Source organism: Lithobates pipiens, unplaced genomic scaffold, assembly GCF_037356315.1.
Source record: "Lithobates pipiens isolate NorthernLeopardFrog02 unplaced genomic scaffold, aLitPip1_a1.2 Scaffold_16, whole genome shotgun sequence".
Taxonomy (NCBI): domain Eukaryota; kingdom Metazoa; phylum Chordata; class Amphibia; order Anura; family Ranidae; genus Lithobates; species Lithobates pipiens.
The window spans coordinates 648,730,912-648,753,765 of record NW_027507748.1 but is presented as its reverse complement, the minus strand read 5'-3'; positions in this window follow the sequence as shown (position 1 = coordinate 648,753,765).

Here is a 22,854-nt window from a genome sequence, read left to right as displayed (position 1 = left end):
GGTTTTGCACAAAAGATAACAATAATACAAGACACGCATTGTCATTTAACCTTAGTCATTGCTTCCAATCTGGAAGCTCAGTCCATCAAGAGTAAGCATAATAATATTAGTGAACATGTTTAACATTCAACAATAACTTCTGAGAGGTTGAGAGCGCCATCAGTCAGCCCCAGACACCCCTACTGGGTACTAACTGTGTCTGGGGGGAAAGAGACGGCGCTTCCCATCCCTAGGTGTTAGTGGGTATAACAAGTCGCGATAGTAGGGGTAGGGGCAAAAAAAAAAGGGGGTTCACGTTACCATACATTTCTGTAAAGCTATCGTTCAGTAATTCCGTGTTTATTATTTGGTTTTCCTTGTTGTTTCTCTGCTTCTCCTCTCCATTTCCTCAGTGTAGTAAAAATGAATATCAAAACTATGGCGATGAGATGCGAGAAGTTACACCGGGATACAGGAGGATGTGGATGTTACTTAAGTGGGGGAACAGACCAGCTGAACACTTCTGGGGTCTTTGAGCCATAGGTCCCAGTTCCTGAAGAATTTGCCTGTAGTGAGATGGGCCTTGGCAAAGCTATATTCCATTTTAAGGTTACTGTTAAGAATTGTAATGACGTCTTGGATGTTGGGGGGAGAAATCCTTTTTCAATTTCTGGCTATTGCTAGCCTTGCTGCAATGAGAATGTGGGTGGCCATGGTTTGGGAGTTTCTGGGCCCTGTAGGGACCATCAGGCCCAGGAGGAGGTCCGCCACAGACAATTTAGTTGTTGTGGGGAAGATAGTTGAGGAAGGAATGTCCACACTCTGAGGGATGCCGTTATCGAGTCCATTCAGGAATGTGTGGGCATAGGAGCCAGAAGAGCAGCACAGAGATATAGCTGGAGGTCCTTAGCCAAAACTGTTGCTTCTATCTGTGACCAGTTGTAGGTTATTTCGGTGTTCCACCACTGGTTAAGCTGGTCCAGTATGACTGATTTATAGTACAAGCCGATGTTGGGAGTTCCCATGCCACCCAGTCTTTTGGGGGCCATTAGGTTGTGTTTATGTATTCTGGGCTTCTTGTGCTGCCATATGAAGGAGTTGACTATAGCTTGAAGAGATCGTAGTTGTGTTGAGAGAAATGGCATCATACGAAATAGATGTGTGGTAGGAGATACATTTTTGCAAGTGCTATTCTTCCAGCCCATGATACAAAGGGGAGATTTAAGTCAGTGGACAGTTTTCTGAGCCTTTCCACAAGGTCTGCCAGATTGATGCGCAGGATATTTTTACTGGGTGAGAGCAGGCGGATCCCTAAGTAGGTAATGGAGGAGTCTTTTGACCATGCGAATGGGGATTGTTCAGAGATCTGTTGTTTGGTAGATTGGTCAAGTTCGATCGCTAGCATAACTGATTTACTATGATTTACCTTGTATAGGGATATTGCACTAAACTGATCGAGAATATTTTGAAGCGCTAATAGGGATTGTTTTGGTTCGGTAATGGAGATTATTACATCATCTGCATATAGTCCAATTTTATGTTCCGCCTTCCCTATTACTATACCTTTAATTTGATTTTCCGAGCTTTTCTGAACTAGGGGCTCCATGACCATGGCAAAAATTAGGGGCGATAGTGGGCACCCTTGCCGAGTACCATTCGAGATACTAAATGGATCAGATGTTACGCCCGAGGTCCACACTCTCACGCTGGGGTTCGTATATAAGCCGAGTATGGCTGTCAGCAGTGTGCCCGATAGGCCAAATCTGTGCAGGACTGCTTCTAGATATGTCCATTGCACCTGGTTGAATGCCTTCTCCGCATCCAGAGAGAGGAGCAGGGAAGGCCTTCAACGGTTTTCTGCCCACTGAATGAGGTCTATGAACCGACGGGTTCCGTCGGATGTTTGTCTGCGAGGTATGAAACCCACTTGGTCGATATGTATTAAGTGGGGTAGAACTGAAGAAAGTCTAAGGGCAAGTAGTTTTGCGTATAACTTAGGTCTGTAATTTTCTGGGACATCATGGGATTTGCCTGGTTTGGGGAGGGTCACTATAAGGGCTTCTAAACATTCTTTAGGTATTGCCCCAGTGGAGGGAAATTGATTAAGTGTCCTGCATAGATGAGGTGAAAGTATGTGTTGGAATTGTTTAAAATATTCATTAGCGAATCCGTCTGGTCCTGGGGCTTTGTGTAATGTGAGGGAGTGGATGGCCTTGTCAATTTCCTCAGTGGTGAAAGGGGCAGAAAGATTAGCTAATTGTTCCGGAGTCAGGCTAGGGATTTGGAGGGACTCGAGAAAGGCAGTTATGTCACTTGAGTGCGGAGGGGCGGTGCCCTCTGTGGCATGTAGATTATATAATTTGTTATAAAAGGTCGCAAATGTATTGGCTATGTCTAGTGGGTTAGTCATCCTAGTTCCTTGTGAGTTTAATAGGAAGGGGATTTTGGATTTGATTTGTTGTCTTTTGACTTGCCAAGCAAGAAAGGCACTAGATTTGCTGTTAAAGGAGTAGGTGCGCAGTTTCAATCGTTGAATGTAAAATTCAAATCTGTTATGTAGGTGTTCGCTCAGTTTACGTCTGTGATCAGTTATCGCTGCGGGTGTTGCCTGATTGGGTGAGGCTTTGTTAATATTTTCTAAATGTTTGAGTTGTTTAAGCAGTGATTCTGTCTCCACCATTCTCTTTTTTCGTTCTTGCGCCCCAAATTTGATGAGGAGACCCCGTAGAAAGGCTTTGTGGGCCAACCAGATCATGGATTGGTCACTAGTAGATTCACAATTAGTTTCAAAGAAGCCCTCAAGCTCGGATCTGATCCTTCCCTCATATTTTGGATTATTCAAAAGAGATTTGTTCATTCTCCAAGGGGGTCATGTGTTTAAGTTGTGTTGTGGGAACATTTTCAAGGTAATCGGGACGTGGTCTGACCAAGTGATAAGACCAATTTGTGTTTCTGAAATCGTCAATAAAGCTTGTTTGTTAGTGAGGAAATGATCGATCCGAGAGTAAGAGCCCCCAGTATGAGAGTAAAAGGTATAGTCGCGTTAAACATCATGCATACACCTCCATGGATCGTATAGATCTTCATAAGCTATAAATGAGGAGAGAGCAGAAGTTGGCCTTCTGCGTGGATTGGTAGAGTCTAGGGAGGGATCTGGTGTGTCATTGAAGTCACCACAAATAATTAAGGCTCCATTTCTCTATGGGTCTAATTTGGATTTGAGTTTTTTGAAGAAAGATTTTTGGCAGGAATTGGGTACGTACACATTAACAAGTGTCATGGGATGATCATTAATGGTGGCGGAGAGGATGATAAATCGTCCCTCATCATCTGTTTCAATGTGGTGAATGGTAAAGCATTTATTGCTATCATGACTCCACATTTTTTTTACTGTGGTTTGAAAAAAAATAGTGTGCAAATTTCCTATGTTTACAATTTGGTGGGTTGGTTTTGTTAAAGTGTGTCTCTTGGACACACAGGATATCAGCGTTTATACCAACCTTGCTTCTTTCCATAAGAGATTTCTCTTGAAGGGGGAATTAAGCCCCTTTGCATTAATTGAGGTACTGTTAATTGCCATTTGCTATTTCCCTGGTGAGTACAGTATTCACGAGTAAGACAGAGAAGTTGAACGGGACTAAAGCTTTTAGAATATTTGTATACAGCTGTTAGGATAACAAAAATTGCCAGGAGGAGAGGGGGATAAAAAAAAATATATAAAAGTTTTTAAAAGAAAACACAGCAGTTGACACAGTTCAATTATAGGTACTGTTGAGGTTAGAAGCGATAACAGCCTACTGTTCTTATATGGAGTAAAGTAGCAAAAACAGTAAGAGAAAATACAGAACTTTGAAACCAAGTGTGCTTGGCACACTATGAACCTGGGGGGTGAGATTCCGACATGCCGCCCGAGCAGGGGAATTCTATGCTGGGGACAGGTGATCCAAATTCAACTATTAATTATCAGGCTTTATCTGACTTATCCTTGCGGTGTCGAGGGTGTGAGGCTGAGGAGGCATTCTAATTATTGTGCCCGTGATGGGTTGGTGGAATAGGCAGTAAGCCCCAGTTAGTCAGTTTCTTGTATCCATCTTTAGGAGACATTATTGGGACAATTTTTTTGCTGGTATGTTACCAGGAGCTTTGTAGGATATCCCCAGCGGTAGGTAATTTTGTTCTCTTGGAGAACTGAAGTGACCGGTGCAAATGCCCTGCATAGCTCCATTGTGGCCGGCGACAAGTCAGCATACAATGTTATTTTAGAGTAAGGAGAAGGCGGGGTTTTAGATTTCTGGCCGTGTATAGTATTTGTTCCTTTATATGAAAAAAATGAATTCTGGGCAGCACATCTCGGGGTGTATCTGCTGAAAAGGTGTTCTGGTTTGATGATTCTGTGCGAACGGTCTATAGTTAAGTCATGAGGGGATAAGTTGGGGATCAGAGAAGTAATGAGTTGTTGTATGTACTGTTTGAGCTCAGTGGGTGGGACTGCCTCTGGGATCCGCCTGAATTTGATGTTGTTCCTCCGGACCCTGTCTTCGAGATCAGCGATTTTTAGTTTTACTATAGAAATTTCAGCTGCATGATGCTCATCAGCATCCAGTAACTTATTGTGTGCTTTGCTCATTTCTGACATAGTTCCTCTGTTGTGTCTACCCTGTCTTCCAGGCAATCAAGTCTGTCATGTACTTGTGAGAGAGACATCTGCAGTTCCCTATGCAGGTCTTTTTGTAAAGTAAGCAGCATTGATTTTAGCATAATTTCTGAGACAGGGTTGTCTGTGACAGGTACAGTAGCTAGGGAGCAGTTCCATGGTGCTTTTTGGCTTGGTGTGCTTTAGTAGGAGAGTTGCAGGGGGATGAGGCAATTCTCTTACCCCTATCCTGTTGGAGCACTGCGGCATCCACTTCAGGGGGTGGAAGGCTGTCCATGTCCTCTGGCTCTTTCCCATCCTGGCTCTCCTCAGCGCTTTGTGATTGAGAGTGTTGAGGCTGAATCCCACCGTGCTGTGTTCCCGCCGGCGGAGTTCGGCCGAAATAGTCAGGTGGCACAGATGTGAGGGTGGATTCCGCCTGCCTGACATGCCCGAGGGTGTCTCGCAACTCTCCTCTCCCTTTCCGAAGAGAGGAGAGCCATCTGTAGCTGTTACGCCGCTCGTATCCCCTCTGCTCTGGAGCGGAGCTTAGACACTAAGCTGCCATCTTGCTCAGCGGCTGGCCACGCCCCCTGCTAGTAAGTATTTTGTGGCTGAAAATATGACCTGGAGGTTTTTAAGGTTTGCCTGCCATTAAAGTCAATGGAGTTCGCAAACTTTTGGCCACGTTTGCAGTTCGCGAAACGTCCCATCAGAAGTTCGTCTATCACTATTCTTCTCCACACAGGATCTCTAGAGCTTAGTCAGAGTGAACATTGTGTTCTTGGTCACCTCTTTTACAAAGTCCTTTGTCACGTTCATGGGTCAGGCTCGAAGACCAGTTGCTATAGCAATGGGAAGCTCACACAGGAACCAGTGGGATAGGTACACAGGCAGGTCACCCTGGTGGATGACACAGGCTCACCTGAGGTGCAGAGTCTAATACTACACAGTGTTCACCAGAGCTCCTGATGGTGGAGATGGATTTTTCTGCACATTAGTACCAGATCGCAGTCCTCAGGATCGCCACACTAAGAAGTGAGCAAGCTGGGGTTCAGAAGAGGATAAGCAGGTAAGGCTCAAACAGAAGTGTAATCAGTAAACAAGCCAAAAGGTCAGTAAGGAGTAGTTACAGCTTGGGATCAGGCAGGAGCAAAGTCGAGGAACAAGTCATAGGGTCGATACTGAATGGTATCAAATATGGACAGCAGCAGGGAAGATAGGACCAAGATACTTGCTGGAGATAGCACTCTGGCAAACATGAAGTGCGGTAATATGGCTAAAATCAAGAAGTTCATGGGAGGAGCAAAGAATTCAAGGTTCAGCAGAAATCAAGGCACAAGGCAGGTCCCAATTGCTAAGCTCTTGGAAGAGTCCTGGTTGTGGCAAACAGCTTCCATTTGAGAATTATGGAGGCCACTGTGCTATTGGGAACCTTCATTGCTGAAAAAAAATGTTTTTGTAGCCTTCCCCAGATCTGTGCCTTACAATAATCCTGTCTTTGAGCTCTGCAGGCAATTCTTTTGATCTCATGGCTTTTGCTCTGATACAGTATGCATTGTCAGCTGTGAGGCCTTTTATAGAGCGGTGTATGTGTTTCCAAATGTCCAGTCAATTTAATTTACCAGAGGTGGATCCAATCAAGGTGTAGAAACACCTCTACAATGATTAGGAGAAATGGGAGGCACCTGAGATAAATTTCAAGTGTTGTTGCAAAGAGTCTGAGTACTCATGCCATTGCGAATAGGATATTTCAGTTTTTCCTTTTTATTAAATTTACAGACATTTCCAAAATCATATTTTCACTTTTGTCATTATGGGCTACAGATTGTAGATTAATGAGAAAAATATTAATTGGACAAAAAGTGAAGGGGATCTGAATATGTTATGGATGCACTGTATATATACTGTAATATATATATATATATATATATATATATATATATATATATATATATATATATATAATATATACATTACAACAGGAATATAAAAACAGCTCTAATACCCCAGCAGCATATCTAAGCTATGGTACTTTTTGAAAAGCTTTTGTTTAAGTAATTTGTCAATTTGATTCAGACTTAGTTCCAAAACGTATAAAACCCAGCAGTTTAAAATATAACTGAAGGCAAAGTTTTTATCTTATCAGAATTGTACAATAAATACTTATAAAGTAGAAACTCCAAACCCTAAAAATGTCTGCTTGTTGGCTCTTTTATTGCCTTTCCTGTTTTCCTCGGTGTATCCTAATGTCTTTATAATTTATAGCTTTTGTATTCTATATCTTTTTATTTATTTCGTTTTTTATCGTTTATTTGTAAATAAATATACATTGAAGCAGTCGCACAACCACAGGAGTAATGCATATGTAACCATATGTTGGACTATAACAATATAGAGAAGGAGACATTACTCTTTTTATACTCTTTCCCCCTTTTTTGTTTGGTTAATATTGACTGTATAACATTCATCTGGCCAGCATGGGGAGATCCAAGTCCTTTGAATGTATAGAATTCAACATGACGCGCCTGAAACCCTGGGAGTTATAGTTCGAGGTCGCAACCACCCAGATAGCAAGGATAACTTGCCACAAATATCTGGCAGTGTTGAATTGTAAGTCTGTTGCTGCACATTTTCACTGGCAAGTTGTACACTTGCAGAACACGTAAAGTTCAAGTTGACACTTTTCCAATGTGTAGCAAATTTGCATGGCAAGTCTTTAGCAAGAACAAAGTTGCAGTGGTGAGTCTACAGCAAGAGGTCTGCAAGTCTACAGCATGAAAATTCAGCCACAGTGACTCCTGTGGTGGGATGACTATTGCACAACATAACTGAACCAGAACTTGCAGCAGACTTGCAGAATGTTTGCAAAGAAAGTTGATCTGAAGTCATGCAATGTGGACTTTGCATCCAGTAAAAGCAATCTGGTATTCTGTCACGTAAGCACATTCTGCACCAATAACAACTCAGGGCTGCGGTCATAGTACATTATTAATTCTTACCCTGGCTCATTTCTATTGTACCCTGCATTGAACTGAGCTGCGCCTGTTGCCTTCTTACTGCTTACAGGGTTGAAGGACCATCTTAAGTCCAACAATGCTTATTCAAAGGGCCCCAACATAAGCCGGGTCTTATAAGTTTCCCTTATATTCCACGAATTTGTTTATATTGTTCCAACTTAACCACGCTTACCCAGTCAGTTTAGATCTAGCACCACTTTCATTAGTGCGCATCAGCAGGATAGCCCCCTGCATTGGTAGATCAAGTCTCACTGTTGCATTTGGATGGCATTGATACTGTTTAGGCTGGTATGGGCAGTCCATGCTTTGCATATTTAGCCCTGAAGGTTAGCCATCCTCTATGCTGAATTGTGATACAACATTTGTCAATTAACATTGTAATAGAGCTATTTGATCAACTGCAACTCCATTTTGTAATCTCCCCTCCATTTTATAAGCTTGTTTTTAAAGACTGTACGTGCCTTATCTTACACTTCTTTCTTATGAGAATTTTAGACTTTTCTGTTTGAGCCAAATTTTAATTAAAAACCCTACTGTATGACTCGTATTTAGGCCAATTCTTGATAGTTTATGTCCTTGCAGATAAGTTATCTTTGTAAATGCCTTTCAACTGCCTAAAACTAATGATGAAAAAATCTCTCTGTAAAAGCCTGGTTAAACCTTAGAAACTTAAGAGCAAGTTTACCCCTTCCCTCTTGTGGTGTTACTTGTATATAAATTTGTCACAAACTGATGGGATTCAAATATTCTGCCCTTTACCTAAACTCCCACCGCTGCACCTAGACAAAGTCTGCTAACTCAACTAGAGCTGCCACTTGAAGAAATGTAAAGTGCAAACCGTATTTTACCTTTAAAACTGAACCAGAAAAAGGAAAAAATTGTGGCGCTTATCTATAAATTATAACTAACTCCACAAAAAAGTGACATCAATTAAATGATATAAACAACCAGGGCTCAAGTCCTGCGGGAATGCATGGGAACAGAGTTCCTGTACTTTTTCACAACAGGAACTCAGTTCCCGTTAGCATCCGTGTCCTGCAAGACTTTGAAGTATGCGAGCTGTGTGGCAGGTGCTACACCAGCAGACACCGACACAACTCGTAATAGTAAGTGCCGCACACCTGACTATTCAGGCATTGTCAGTAGGGGGCCCCATGAAAGCTTCCGCTTCGATCTACCTGTCAATCACAGCTAGCTGACGGGTAGATCAGGTCCCTGCTGCTAAGAGATTGTATTTAGTCAGACCTCTCGTGATAAGCTCCTCCCCTCCGGCCCCTCCTGATTTTCTGTCTCCTCATCCCCCCAGTCTCCTGCATATTTGCTCTGTGTGTCCCGCTGAATCCCCCCTCCTCTATCTTCAGTGCCATATGATGAGAGAACCCAGAGGAGGAGCACAGCTATTCTGGTCACAGTAAAAAGATTCCTGTTGCGCACAACCTTATTCTAAAAAATTAAAATACAAAAGAATATATATATAATGTAGAAAGCTGCACACATATATATAAGTGTTCTCTGCACTCAAAGTAATCAAGGGGGGGTAGGGGGGGGGGTGTTTTATGTGGCGTTAACCAAACTATTCAAAATCATACATAAAAAATAAATATATAATAAATAGATTATATAAACAATGTGCAAAAAAGTGTAAACACTGTGCAAAACAATAAAGTGCATAAAATTTCAATATAACGTAATGAAAATAAATGAGTACAGTGCATTAAACAATATGCAATCAATAAGTCCATGCAATAGTGCGATACTGTGTAAATCCTGTAGACGTCTATTGTATCGAATCAAATCATCCAAAAAACTCCAATGGATATAAGTCCATCCAGTGAAAAAGTGCAGCAATATGTAAACAATCCACTCAGACAAAACTGTGCACTCTATCCAGCCAGTAAAAAATAAACGTGCAGGTGTAAATCAATCAGTGAAAAGTCGTTCCTTTAGACTTCAGTGCTCCAAGTGCACCCACTGTTTCCCCCAGCTTCTCACCTCTAATAATGGTCCCTATGGACCAGGTCACGCTTGAGGGGTGATTACATGGGTGTTCTTCCACCTCTTATAGATAAACCTCCGGATCCTTAATTAATCCTCCAATATCCACACACCGGTAAGTATAAATAAGAAGAAAGGGGGGGGCTTCCAATGAGTAGTAAAATCAAATCTCTTTATTATAAACAAATCCACTTACATTAAAATACAGTGTTAGCAGCAAACAGACAGCGCTGCTTCCGGTCTCGGCCGCGACCGGAAGTAAACGGATGACTCCTCGACTCCTCAACTCCTCTGACGCGTTGCGTCACATCACACGTGACTTTCTTTGAGAAATAGATAGTGGATAGAGTGCACAGTTTTGCCTGAGTGGATTGTTTACATATTGCTGCACTTTTTCACTGGATGGACTTATATCCATTGGAGTTTTTTGGATGATTTGATTCAATACACGTCTACAGGATTTACACAGTATCGCACTATTGCATGGACTTATTGATTGCATATTGTTTAATGCACTGTACTCATTTATTTTCATTACGTTATATTGAAATGTTATGCACTTTACTGTTTTGCACATATTTGCACAGTGTTTACACTTTTTTGCGCATTGTTTATATAATATATTTATTATATATTTTTTATGTATGATTTTGAATAGTTTGGTTAGCGCTACATAAAACACCCCCCCCCCCTTGATTATTCTGTTCACAGGACATGCAGGGAGAGAGGTGAGCTGAGGGAGGAACATCAGTTTGGGGTGGTAAGCTGAGCACAATACCTGGTAAAGTTTAATGCCAGGAGGGAAGTTTATGTGGAAATATGTGAAGGGTTGGAATAGCAGAGAGTGTGTTATGCCGCGTACACACGACAGGACTTAAGTCCGGCAGACTTCTGACGGAGTTCTGACAGAGTTCTGACGGACTTTCCGAATGAACGGACTTGGCCACACACAATCACACCAAAGTCCGACGGATTCGAACGTGATGACGTATGACTGGACTAGAATAAGGAAGTTCATAGCCAGTAGCCAATAGCTGCCCTAGCGTCGGTTTTAGTCCGTCAGACTAGCACACACACGAGCGGATTTCTGGGTCCGGCAGAGTTCTGTCGGAAAAATTTGAAACATGTTCCATTTCTAAAGTCTGTCAGACTTTTGCAAATCGGAAGTCCGCTGCAGCCCACACACGTTCGCATAGTCTGCCGGAATCATTCCGTCAGACTTTTGATGTTGAAAAGTCTGGTCGTGTGTACGGGGCATTAGAGCCCTGCAGAGTTTGCAACCCCCCCCTCCCCCCCAAGCTAACATACATCTCCTAAGCAGGAACACATCACTATCTCCCCAAGCATTCTGTCCAGATAATGTGCAGTTAATTTAGGACCTTTCCATTTAACCCTGTGTTATCCAAACTCTGTTCAGTGAAAAGTGTAAACTCACACATAAACACTCTATATACAAAATAAAATTCCCCAATAAAGATCAGAATATGATGTTCACATTTGCATGGAAGCACAATTGAATGAATGCTGATTATTCAGAGAATTACCATATTTATGTTTATTAAGGATTGTGTGTTTTTTTTTGTTTTGTTTTTTCAGTTAAGCTTCATACACACAATATGAAAATTGGATGAAAAATACCACTTTTGAAGCATTCGTGCATATGAGTGTACTATATATTTTTTTTTTTTTTTAGTGAGGGAGTGGATCTTGGGTGGGAGTTCCCACATTTTTTTAGCCAGGACTTGACCCCTGTAAACAACGTATGTAAAATCAACAATTGTAATACCCTGTGACAAGTGAACCAAATAAATGTGTCAAACATATAAACAAAAAAGAATTCAAAATAAAGTTCATAAAGTGTCCAAAATATCCTTTGAAGTAATGTAGCTTCTTATTCCATCCACCACACCAAAGTGATCAGTGATTCCTCTCCCTTAAGAAATGCACTCACCGACTCCTAATGCCTGCACATTCGTATCAGGCTTAAGTGCTAATAAACCAAACAGCAAGTAGTGAATCGTTGCTCCAATCATCCATTTTGCAAATTCTGATAATCCACATGTAAAATAATAAAGGTGCTCCAATAGTGTATAAACCAATTTATTAAAACACAAAGAACTTCAACATTTACACTCACATTTCACAGTTAAAAAGCCAGCAGATAAATATCAAAGTCACAGCAAGCCTCACTCCTAAACAGCACAACATTGGGCTGTGGCCACGGCAGACCCGAGGTGTGCAAGCTTGTTGGCGTTAATCTCATCCCCTCCTCGGTGCCCATACACAGACTCAAATCACCACTTCCACGTTCAGCTCCAGATGCTACACATTACTGGTGATGATTGCCACACAGCCACGCCCCCGACATTTCATCATATACTGACTTCCTCACGGGGATCTCCCATGACGTTTTGTCATACACTAACTTCCTCATGGGGTTCTCCCATGAGGAAGTCAGTGTATGATGAAATGTCTGGGGCGTGGCTATGCGGCAATCATCACCAGTAATGTGTAGCATCTGGAGCTGAATGTGGAAGTGGTGATTCGAGTCTGTGTATGGGCACCGAGGAGGTGGTGAGATTAACGCTAACAAGCTCGCACACCTCAGGTCCGCCGTGGCCACAGCCCAATGTTGTGCTGTTCAGGAGTGAGGCTTGCTGTGACTTTGATATTTATCTGCTGGCTTTTGAACTGCGAAATGTGAGTGTAAAGGTTGAAGTTCTTTGTGTTTTAATAAATTGTTTTATATGTTTTTACACTATTGGAGCACCTTTATTATTTTACATGTGGATTATCTGAATTTGCACAATGGATGGTTGGAGCAACGATTCACTACTTGCTGTTTTGGTTTATTAGCAATTGATACGAAAGTGCAGGCATTAGGAGTCGGTGAGTGCATTTCTTAAGGGAGAGGAGTCACTGATCACTTTGGTGTGGTGGATGGAATAAGACGCTACATTACTTCAAAGGTTATTTTGGACACTTTATGAACTTTATTTTGAATTCTACACATTTATTTGGTTCACTTATCACAGGGTGTTAAAATTGTTGATTTTATATACGTTGTTTCTATCATTTAATTGATGTCACTTTTTTTGTGGAGTTGGTTATAATTTATAGATAAGTGCCACTATTTTTTTCCTTTTTCTGGTCAAGTTTTAAAGGTAAAATATGGTTTGTACTTGTGTATATTGCTGTTGATTCTGAATAAAGATTTTAGACTCACTTTGCATACGAAAGCTGCCATGTGTGTGTGTGTGTGTGTGTCTGTGTCATTGGAGTCTCCAGAATTTTGACGGGATCGCTGTGGTTTACCAAGATGGGTGGTCAGCGGTCAAGTAATATATCCTTTCAGATGGGGGCTGGTCCTGGGTTAAAGCATTCATTCCACGGTAAGTGAATTTTTGTCTTATCTGATGAATTATTTCCTTTCCCCGGCTCTGATAAAGCTTTAGTCCCATTTAAATTGTATAGAAAGGAGACGGACCATGCCTACATAGACTAATATAGAAAAAGGTCTTTGGCGGACCTAAAAGTCCTTTGGGAGGACACAAATATTTAAACAGTACTATTTTCTCCTTGTGGGAAGGAGACTAGTCTATGAGGTAAATCCACCGTGACTCAAAACTTTTCTGCTTGTTCTTTCTGTCGCTTAGAGTATAAGATTTGTTGTGTGGATCAGACGACTGTAAGGTAAGACAATTGTTCCGCACTGTCAATATGGGTCAAAAATATAGTAAAGAAGTTCCTCCCCCTCCCACCCTGGGGAAACATGTAAATCTCATGTAGCTAGGGTCTGTGGTACGGATTGTGAGTTCATAGTCCCCTGGGTATCAAATCTCTCTGGGTGGACTGAAAATATGCATAGCTCCGATCCTTTCACCCCAGGATGGTAACGATAAGTTCCATATGGATATGGTAAAATTATTAAGTCTAGGAGATAAAAAGGTATTTCCCTGGACTCGCAATGAGACATGACTTATATGAGACAGGGAGGGGAGAACTGGTTAAAATATGCCCCATATTGGTTCCAGAGGGATAATAAGAAACAAAAGAAACCCAAAAAATGTTTAAGTAAGGAGGATTATGAGAGGAAGCACAGGGGAAAGGCAGATAAAGAGACCAGACCCAACTACCCCCTTCTTCCATTTAACCCTCTACCATACACAAACACAATCTATCCCAGTCTCACAAAAGAAGATATAGATCTTACACGCAAGAAGACATGCACCAAATTATTGATGGGATAATCAGACACACAACTGCATGGAACTGGGTTCATGTCCTGACCATAGCTGTATTACAAGACGGTGACACCAAATCAGCAGATTATGGGCTTAACACTGAAGATGATAGGAGTAAAATGTGGGAAGAAATAGAAATGACAAGTGCTTTTAAAAAAAAAAGTCTTCCCTCCTCACTGCTATAGCGTGCAAACAAAAGTCAAGTGAATCAGTATTGGATTTTTGGAAGAGATTCATGGATACATGGACTCAGGAGGCTGGGTTATCCTTGCAGGCAGATATGACTAGTCTGATTCAGACTTACATCTCTAACCTGAAACCACAGATGGGCTTAATGGTCAAGCAAATGATTTCTGAATGGCCAAAAAGTACTTTGGATGTTTTTCAGAAAACATTAATAGAAAAGAATGCTGCAGGATGTTTTGATATAGCAAAGGAAAACCAGTAAGTGCCCATTACCAAGGAGGGAGACAGCTAATCCCTCCACAGGGTAATAGTGGGCAGTGGGGAAAAGGCAGAGGAAGGAGCAGAGGAAGAGGAAGAGTATTTTCTAGTGGTCCTCAGCAGTTCTAGGGGTCCTCGGCAGTTGTTTCAACTTTGGACAGGAGGGGCACTGGAAAAATCAATGCCCATATGAACCTTTCAATCAACCACAAAATAGTCAAGCCCCTGCCCAGATACAGAACCCTCAGCAAAATCAGGGAGTGATACACCCCATTCAGTGGACCTAGCCTAAACTGCAACAACAATGAAGCTGCCCAGGAGGTAGTATCCCAGCACCCCCCTTGTATCTCGCTCTTTTGATGAACAATCAATAGTGACTCTGCAGGTCCAGGTAAAGTTAACCACTTTCTTCTTGGAGGAGAGACAATGAGTGCTGAGCCTTCAATGGAAATTAATGGGATACTCAACAAAACTTTCAAAACCCCTCCCAGTAGTAAATGTAGAACACGGAGCAGTGTTATTGCACTACAGTTTCAGGATAATACCAAATTGCCCTGTCAATCTTTTGGGGAATGGTAAGTTGGGGATTTGACTGGAGATGCGCAATTACACCTCCCTGATTGGTTATTCTAAAAAAAATCCCCATATGGCCCATAATGTTGAAGTGAAAGACAGACACCAGACTCCCCAGTGATTCTGACAATGTATAGTCAGAGAGCGCTCTAAATGTAGGGCTCATCTCCTGTACCCCATACAAGGCCACCCTCAATGAATGGACACAACCCATTTATCACAAACAGTATCCATTGTCAAAAGAGGAAGGCATTGCCCCTATGGTAGAGCACTTCTTAAAGAGAGGCATTCTAAAATAAGTTGTATCCCCCTACAACCCACCCATCAACCCAGTTAAAAAGCCAGATGGCAATTATAGGTTTGTTCAACACCTTCGAGCTGTAAATAACCTGGTGGTACCCATTGGGCCAATAGTGCCTGATGTGCCATCACTTCTTACCTCCATACCATCTGATGCAGAGTATTTTTCTGTGATTGCATTAACGAATGCATTTTTTAGCGTCCTTGCTTTCTGTTTAAAAAAAAATGACAGGTGACCTGGTTTAGAATGCCCCAGGATTATGTAGATTCCCCTGTAGTCTACTCAGTGGTCCTCCAGGCAACCCTGCGGTTGTAGACACCCCCTCATTATTCTGTCCTACTCCAATGTGGATTTGTTGTTCTGTAGTCCAAGCCAGGTTGCATGCAAGGAGGATGGTTTAGATCTGTTACATTGGTTAGCAGATAATGGTCACAGGGTTTCTAAGGAAAAGCTACAATGGTGTCAGGAGACTGTTGAATATCTTGGTTTTGTACTCTCCAAAGGAGAAAGGAAAATTGGTCACAGGAGAGCTGTGGCTCTCATGGGTCTGCCCCGCCCAATCACTAAGAAGGACATGATATCCTTTCTTGGTATGATTGGTTACTGCCGCCAATGGATACCTGATTGTTGCTACTACGATAATCTCCTGAGGCAAGCCACAGGTACTGACATGCCAGATTGTGTGAAATGGAGTGATGAAATGTACAATGCTTTTGTGCATCTTAAAACTGCAATGGTCACAGCCCCTGGACTTGGATTATCTGTAGGGACAACTGTAAAACAATGGTGGGGGTCCTAGTGCAGGAGCATGGGTGCAAACTCTGCCCTAATGCATTTTTTCAGGGGTTGTGCCTATGCCAGTACAGGGCATGCTAGCGTGTCTCAGAGCTCTGGCATTCTGTGTGATGGTGGTGGAAATGGCTACATCATTTACTCTAGGACATGCCACCACACTACAAACCAACTCAGTTTATCCATTCTACTAAAGAATATCCATAGCCAGCACATGTCAGCCCAAAGGCTGAGCGGTTATGAAGTAATTTTACTTTCTAACCCAAAACTTGGGATAAAATATGCCTCTCCCACTTTTGGCCCAGCTTCAATCCGGAATGCCTTGTTAGACTTGAAATGTGAGGAAGATGAGGTAGTGCCTCAACATGAATGCATGGACCTCATCCACCAAGACACCCCCCAGACCAGACATGCCTTCAACTGCTCTCCCTGGAGCACAAAATGTCTTTGTGGATGAGTCTTGTTCAAGACCAAATGATAACGCATACCATGCAAGGTATGCTGTTGTCCAATTGCCTGATAAATTACTGGAAGCAAATCCTGTCCCATTCCAATGAGCGCAAGCTGCAGAACTTATAGCCCGTACTAGAGCTTGTCAGCTTTTTGAAGGACAGGATGTAAACATTTACACTGACTCCAAGTACACATTCAGTGTTGCGCACGATTTTGGAGTTATATGGAAAAAGGGCTACACAGCAGCAGATGGAAAATCCATCTCACATGCCACACTTGTCACAAGCCTTTTAGAAGCCATACAACTACCAAAATCCATTTCTATATTGCACTGTAAGGCACATACAGGTCAGCAAGATGACATAGTCAAGGGAAATGCTTTAGCTGACAAAGCAGCAAGAGAGGCAGCATCCACACAGCCAACAGACATCCAAATGCCATTGCTCTCACCTGAAATTCCACTCCTAGATCAAACATTGCATGATCTCCAACCATATGCTACAGAAAAAGACATCCAACAATGGAATGCAGTAGGTGCGAAGAAAAGCTCAGAATCTGAGCTTGTCTGCCATGAGGGGAGACCATGTATTCCTGTAGCAAGTGCTCTTTTATTCATTGCATAATACCATGGGGTAGGTCACAGAGGGTAGCAGGTTACATGTGAACTCTTGGATAGAGATATTTTCATCCCTGGTCTTCCCTCCTTAGTTAAGGCATATATTTCCAGATGCATCACATGCACCTGGAATAATCCCAGGAACCCTCACAAGGCAAAACATGAACACCTAATCTATCCATCCACACCCTCACTCATTTACAAATTGATTTCATACACGTCTAAGTTAGGTAAGAGACAAGAATGCCTACTTGTTATAATGGACATGTTCTCAAGATGGATAGAAACAAGGACGATTCACAAACAGTAGTGAGAATTCTTACACAGAAATTAATTCCCAGATGGGGATGTCCGCTTCAGATCAACTCAGACAATGGTCCTGCATTTGTGGCCAAAGTCTGCCAAGATCTAGTAAAAAACACTCAAAATTGACTGGAAGTTTCACATACCTGATCACCCTCTGTCAGGGAAATGGCCATGTTTTGAGCAACTTTGCCAGTAACCATCAGGGTTGCGCGCACGCAGATGCGGGACAGCCAGGACACACGTGCACGCACATGCCATGACAATTGTAGGCACACCCCCTGGCCTATTTAAACTGATCAGTGACATTTGCAGTTTGCTGGATAATCAACAGCTTCCTGTGTTCCTGTGCTTGTATACTCTGAAGACCCCTAGCTTGACCCCTGCTTGACTTGAACTGTGATCCTGTTATTTCCTCGCTCTGGCCTGGCTTTATTGACTACTCTTTGATCCTCTGCGAACAGTGTATGACCCGGCTTGTTCCTGCACTCTTCTCGGACTGTGTCCCGGTATCTGACCCCTGGCCTGGCTGCAGACCCTGCTCCTGGTTTACCCTGCTACTTTTGACTCAAGACTTTTCTCTCTGCACGGCTGCCCATATTGCTACTCAGCACGCTCCAGCTACCTACAGCCAATCAGCCAGCCTGCAGCATCTCTGGCAGCCCATGCACCTTTGGGCACTGCATCCCCTGTATCACTCCCAGGGGAGCGCTGCACTCAGCCACAAGGGATGACCTCTCAGCAACCTGGCCTCACACCAGAGAATTGACACCCTCAAAGTTCAGATATAGTGGAAAGGATGAACAGAACCATTAAGGATAAGATCAGGTAGGCCACTTGAGGTATGTATACCAATTGGAAGAAGGTCCTCCCAGCAGTTCTAGCTGAGGTAAGAATGACACCCTCTAAGAAAACAGGATACTCTGCTTTTGAAGTCCTAATGGGTAGGCCATTCCCCACCCCATGGGCCAGACAGCCACTTATGTTAGAAAGAGGGGACCTTGATCTCATTCAGGAAGAATATGTAAGAAAACTTATTGAAACTTTGAATAAAATTGAAAAATGTTGCTTGCACCTATCCTTTTTCTTCACAGGAACCTACACACCCTTTCCAGGTGGGTGACACCATGGTGTTCCAGCAATTAAACCACACGAAGAAGCAGGAGTATCCCTTCAGACCCCCAACCACAGTGATCAGTTACCTGTACTGTAACGGCTTACCTAGGTTTGAGTCCATGGTGCAGAGATGTATGCTCACCCTTGCAAATACACATAGCCCACAGTAACAAGGTAATAAGCTACCTGAGCTGTGAATCTGTGCATGTGACAGGAATTTGCCAAAAGATAGTCAGGGATTCCAGAAGTCAGAATAAACGATAAGCAGAGCCAGGGTCAGAAGCCGGAGTCAGTCTTATGCCGCGTACACACGTATCAGACTTTTCGGCAGACTTAGTCTGGCAGTTAAACCGCCGGACTGCCCTCGGACTTTCCGAACGAGCTACCTGCCCACACACGGTACATTTGCGGCGGACTATCCGCCGTACCGCCGGACTATCCGCCGTACGGAGGAAAGTCTGCTCATTTTGAGCGCGGCTCCAGGTAGCCTGGACCAGCGAAGGAGGCGTCGCTGGCCCCGTCACCTGGTATGGACTTAAAGGGGAATCCCTACACCGAAAAAATGGCGTGGGGGTCCCCCCAGGTCCATATCAGACCCTTATCTGAGCACGCTACCCGACCGGCAAGGAAAGGCGTGGGGATGAGCGAGCGCCCCCCCCCCCCTCTGAGCCGTAAAAGGCCACGTGCCCTCAACATGGGGGGTGCTTTGGGGAAGGGGGGCCGCACGCCCCCCCCCCCACTCCAAAGCACCTTGTCCCCATGTTGATGAGGACAAGGGCCTCTTCCCGACAACTCTGGCCGTTGGTTGTCGGGGTCTGCGGGCAGGGGGCTTATCGGAATCCGGGAGCCCCCTTTAATAAGGGGAACCCCGGATCCCAGCCCCCCACCCTATGTTAATGAGTATGGGGTACAATGTACCCCTACCCATTCACCTGTTAAAAAAATGTAAAAAAACACAACACACAAGGGTTAAAAAAGTTTATTGTACAGCTCCAGGGGTCTTCTTCCGTCTTCGCGGGTCTTCGCCACCGCCCTCTTCTTCCAACTTCGGGAGTCTTGTTCCCCTCTTTGGTTCTTCTTGCCGGGCCACCGCGCCTTCTTCTAGCTCTTTTACAAGCGGTGGCCCGGTCTTCTGTCGCCGCGTTGTCGCTGCCTTCTGTTCTTCTGCTCTTCTCTTCTTCTTTTCTTGAGCTGTTGCCTCATCCCTGTCTCTGGTCACAATGACAGGGACGCGGCGTGCGGCGACTTGTATATCGCCGGATGATGTCCCCACCCATTATGATGTCACAGTCCCAGAGGATGCTCCGAACAAACTAATTATCGGGTTGTTTGACCGTTTGTTCGCCGCCAAACCACCACAATGCACTGCGCCATCGCACAGTGCATTGAAAGCTCTGATTGGCTGAAGCAATGAAAGGTTCACCCAATCAGGGCACAGAGGACTGTCAGAGCTATGATTAGATGCTGTCATGATGACTGTTAATGCTAATGTTAATTGCTCTTAATCCCTCCCCACACTATAAAAGTATTCTTTCCATAGCGGCCATTTGTAGTGTGATAGCGGCGTGAAGAGAGATAGAACAGGGCTCTGTTCAGTGCTATAAGGAGGTTCGTGTGCTATTCTGATTCTATTGTCAGTGTAGAATGCCAGTTTAGTGTGCATCTAGGGATAGTTCAGTGTGAGTGTAGTGTGACCATTCATCATTACATTAGTGTGAAAGTAGGGATAGTTCAGTCATTGTGAGTGTAGTGCGACCACCATTTAGCTTTACATTAGTGTGAGTGTAGTAACCGTTTAACACGGTATATTTTATTGTGTTACTGCACGTTTAACGCTGTATATTTCAGTGCATTACATGCCATTTAACGCAGTTTATTTCTGCATGTTAGTGCATACTTAATGCAGTATATTTCAGTTGCATTACTGCAAGTTTAACACCGTACAGTTCAGTGTGTTATGTGCCGTTTAATGCAGTACATTTCTGGGCATTACTGCACGCTTAACGTAGTATATTTCATTTGTGTTACTGCAAGTTTAACGCTGTACAGTTCAGTGCATTACTGCAAGTTTAACGCCTTATTGTTCTGTGCATTACTGCAAGTTCAATGTCGTATATTTATATTTAATTGAATTACTGAAAGTTTAACACCGTATATTTCATCGCGTTACTGCAAGTTTAGCAAAATATATTTTGTTGCGTTATCACAAGTTTAACGCCATATAGTCCGTGCGTAACTGCAAGCTTAATGCCATATATTTCATTACATTACTGCAAGTTTAAAGCTGTATATTTCATTGCATTACTGCAAGTTTATAGCCATATATTTCATTGCATTACTGGAAGTTTAACCACTTGCCGACCAGCGCACGATGATGTACGTCGACAGAATGGCACGGGCAGGCAAATGGGCGTACATGTACGTCCCTTTAAATTTGCCGCCCTGCCATCAGGAGCGCGCCGCCGCTCCCGTGCTGGTCAGGACCCCCGTGAGTCCGGTCGCGGGACCCGCGGACTTGATCGCCGCGGGCATCCCCGCGATCGTCTCACGGAGCGGCCGAATGGCGAAGTGCCGTTGTAAACAACATTTCTCCATTCTGCCTAGCAACTAGTGACGCTGATCTCTGCTCCATGTGATTGGAGCAGAGATCAGTGTTCACTAAATGAAAGCCCAACCCCCCCACAGTTAGTAACACACCCCTAGGAACACTTAACCCCTACACTGCCACCCACTGGTTAACCCCTTCACTGCCAGTGTCATTTACACAGGAATCACTGCATTTATATAGCAGTGATTATTGTATAAATGACAATGGTCCCAAAAATGTGTCAAAAATGTCCAATGGGTCCCCCACAATGTCGCAGTCACAATAAAAATCGCTGATCGCCGCCATTACTAGTAAAAAAAAAAAAAAAAAAAATTAATAAAAATGCTATAAAACTATCCCTATTTTGTAAACGCTATAACTTTTGCGCAAACCAATCAATAATCGCTTATTGCGATTTTTCTTTTTTTTTTTTACCAAAAATATGTAGAAGAATACGTATCGGCCTAAACTGAGGGGAAAAAAATGTTTTATATATTTTTGGGGGATATTTATTATAACAAAAAGTAAAAAATAATGCATTTTTTTTCAAAATTGTCGCTCTATTTTTGTTTATAGCGCAAAAAATAAAAACCGCAGGGGTGATCAAATACCACCAAAAGAAAGCTCTATTTGTGGGGAAAAAAAAGGACGTTAATTTTGTTTGGGAGCCACGTCGCATGACCGCGCAATTGTCAGTTAAAGCGACGCAGTGCCGAATCGCAAAAAGTGGTCTGGTCTTTGACCAGCAAATTGGTCCGGTCTGAAAGTGGTTAATGTCGTATATTTCATTGTGTTACTGCAAGTTTAATGCCATATAGTTCTGTGCATTACTGCAAGTTTAACTCCGTATATTTCATTACGTTACTGCAAGTTTAACACCATATCGTTCTGTGTATTACTGCAAGTATAACACCGTATAGTTCATTGCATTACTACAAGTTTAACGCCATGTATTTAATTGCATTACTGCAAGTTTAATGCCATATATTTATTGTGTTACTGCAAGTTTAACGCCACATATTTCATTGCATTACTGCAAGTTTAACGCCATATAGTCTGTGCATTACTGCAAGTTTAACACTGTATAGTTCTGTGCGTTACTGCAAGTTTAACACTGTATATTTGATTGCATTACTCCAAGTTCAACTCTGCATTATTATTATATTGTGTAGCCGTTGATTGTCTGTGTAGAGAATACTCAATTTAAAGTGCACCAAACACCACTTTCCATTGATATAAGTGCATCCACTAACACATTTACATTTACACATCTTTATTATATTTTGTTAATAAACACCCCCCTTTATCATGTCCTGGAGGACAGCAAGGAGAGGCAGACCTTCAACCCAGCAGCGTATGTGTCCACAGGCAAAGGGGGACATGGTCAGTCCTCAGGCAGGACTGGCTTACTAAACTGTCCTCATCCTCCGTCACCCAAGCAGAGACCAGTGCAGCTGCCAGAGTGGCTAAACCTGCCTCCTTGTCCACAGCCTTTCCTGCAATAACCCCAGCATCAGGCATGGAGGAGTCAGCAGAGTTATTTGAAAACAGCATCAGCCACTTGCTCCTTCATGATGCAGAGCCATTACTCGATTCAGATATTGGTTCTGAGGTTAAGGAAGGCAGGAACATGAGACTACGGAGAGGGAAGAACACTGGTACACAAATTGGAATTCATGTTACCCCAGCTGCAGCACATTGCTAAGTTGTCTCCAGTGGTAAGAATGGAGGAGATGATGATGTCACTGACTTGACTTGGGTGCCGGATAGAGCAGAGGAGGAAAGTGAGGGTGAGGCA